Source organism: Seriola lalandi, unplaced genomic scaffold (assembly GCF_002814215.2).
Source record: "Seriola lalandi dorsalis isolate HSWRI2012SDOR001 ecotype SW California unplaced genomic scaffold, Sedor1 jcf7180002052800, whole genome shotgun sequence".
Classification (NCBI taxonomy): Eukaryota; Metazoa; Chordata; class Actinopteri; order Carangiformes; family Carangidae; genus Seriola; species Seriola lalandi.
In genome coordinates, this window is record NW_019523353.1 from 1 (window position 1) to 2,236 (window position 2,236).

The window sequence follows — 2,236 nt, forward strand, 5'->3', positions numbered from 1 at the left end:
ATAAAGTAAAAGTGAGACTGCACATGTTTCATTCATCTTTAATGTCTCTGATTTGATCCAACAGATGGTGCATTAGTTTCCACATGTTCATTGATTCCAGTGTGAAGTGGGTTTGATATTTGGTTAGAACTACTCTGGATGAACCAAACAAAGGTTTACATGTTAATGCTTTAGCCTCATGTAGCTGTTGACATTGCAGCCATGGACTCACAAGTACGCAGGAAACTAAAGAATGTGTCTCCGATACAGCAAAAGACGACAAGTCCAGTCAGATATTCCGGTCCAAGAGAGCGCAGAGCTCCAGAATCTAATTCATATGAAAAATAGTTCATTAACTGTCTCAGAGTACTGTGTCTAAATCAGTGGTAAATAGTCATAAATAGTGGTAAGTAAAGACGATGAAGGAAAAAAAATCAGCAGCTGAGTTTGATAAGGTTTTGCATTTCATGCCTCTATGAAGAGATGATTCAAAAATCAAAATAAAACCATATGTGCATTAGAAAATTTAAGCCACACGCCAAGACATGTCCTCAAAGATGGGCAATAAAAGAAATGAAAAACTACTGTTCCCTCTGATAATCCTACAAGCCCAGGAAACTGTAATAGAGTTTGACAAAGCGAGGCGGAGCCCTGCGCACATGCTGTTCTCCAGCTCTCGTCCAGGACACCTGCAGTTTTTAACATCACCATCCCACCGGGTGTCACAGTGTTTGTTGTGTTACAGAGTAAATGACAGTACAATCAAACGCTTCATGCAAGTAACTGTGAAAAGTTAATTTTCAATAACTGTTGACAAAACACAACATAAATATTTTGACATTCATACAGTACATCCATGACGTAAATCTCCGTTTGTGTTTCCTTTGAGTTCAGCAAGATATAAATTATTTAGGAATAAGAAGAAAAAAAGACAAATGAATACATTTAATTTGGGGTTTATATTTTGACATCTCAAATATTTTAGATAATCGTGCATCATTCAGGCTGTGACTCACTTCCTCTCTATCATCCTTTAACTTTGACATTTGTTTTGCATAAATGTGATGAAGAAATCAGTGGTGAGTTCACACCGACACTGGTTTCAACTGCACAAACAAATCAGTTGGTGTCATGGCCGCTGAGATGTCCCTGCACACTTCTAATCTCGCTGTTCCAATACATGTGATGACAGTTTGACTTTGTCCGTCTCAGATGAACATCCCAGGAGTTTGGGGGCGGAGAAGGGAGGAGCAGAATCTTTAGACCTTCAAATCTTCTGGGTAAAGTTTTCAGGGAAAACACCTTTGGCTGAAATATCTTTCTTCTGAAACCACTGAGACTCCTTCACTCCCATGAGCCAGCCGTCGTCCTGCAGAGACACGACACAAACCGCGAAACATTCAAACATCTCTCAAGTCCTCAGCTCTGGTGAATGAGTGAGTAACAAGTAAACACGTCGAGCTTGTAATATTTGACTGTTACAAACACGTTAAATAAGTAATTCCTCTTTGAAGCTATCAAGCTTCAACTCCCGGATCACAACCGTTAGAATAACCACCTGATGTTTGTGGGTTTAGAAATAAAAGCTCAAATAAAAGAGAGGAGCGGATGGTAAAGGAAGTGTAAATATAAAAGAGGAGGTAAGTTGAGTGTGTGTGTCACTGACCTGTTCATCAGGGTTGTCAAAGGCCAGAACCAGCACAACATCTCCGGTCTGCAGCTCCAGCTCGTCGCCGTCGGTGGCGGCGTAATCGTGTATCGCTTTTACCTGATGAAGCCAGAACATAAAGGTTTAAATAAAACAGACGGACGGTGCATGTTGTTGTTTTTTTAAACCAAAACGAGTCTCACCTTGTAGACGAATCCTGGAGGGAGTTCGCCATCGGAGCCATTGGTCACCGAACTCTGCACCAAAAAAGAAGAGACAAGCAGAATCCAGGTTTGTTATTGAGGAGGTCAAAGACAAGGTGGAAGCAGCTGACGAGATGTGTAACGAAGAAAATCTGAAGTATGACAAAGAAAAGAGAAGAAGAGGTTTCTGTGAGGATTCTGGACTTCCAGGCTTTAACTTCAGGAGCCCACTGAGGTCCCACCTGCGCCCCCCTCCACCCAACTCTACCTGCGCCTCTTCATCATCGCCCCAGCCACCCTGTCCCACATTGGCGCCATCGTCATCCCAGTTGGGCTCGGTGTACGACTGCGCGGCGTAGACTCCGTCGTCGTTCCAGCTTTCCTGACCTTCAGCCGTCGCTGCGTC

At 42.8% G+C, this 2,236-nt stretch overlaps 1 long non-coding RNA gene across 4 annotated transcripts in view; it reads right to left on the reverse strand.

Annotated features, from left to right (window-relative positions):
* Positions 1 to 22: 22 nt before the first annotated feature.
* LOC111650751 (uncharacterized) overlaps positions 23 to 2,236 on the reverse strand; it is a 3,441-nt gene continuing 1,227 nt past the window's right edge. The window contains exons 1-4 of one of the 4 annotated variants that reach the window (XR_002760450.1): positions 2,099 to 2,229; positions 1,831 to 1,884; positions 1,646 to 1,747; positions 23 to 1,348 (exon numbers count right to left, since the gene is read on the reverse strand). This is a non-coding gene — a long non-coding RNA (uncharacterized LOC111650751). Of the gene's footprint in view, positions 1,349 to 1,645; positions 1,748 to 1,830; positions 2,050 to 2,098; positions 2,230 to 2,236 lie in introns of those variants that run through there. The other 3 variants (XR_002760449.1, XR_015436880.1, XR_002760448.2) reach the window with 3 other exon arrangements.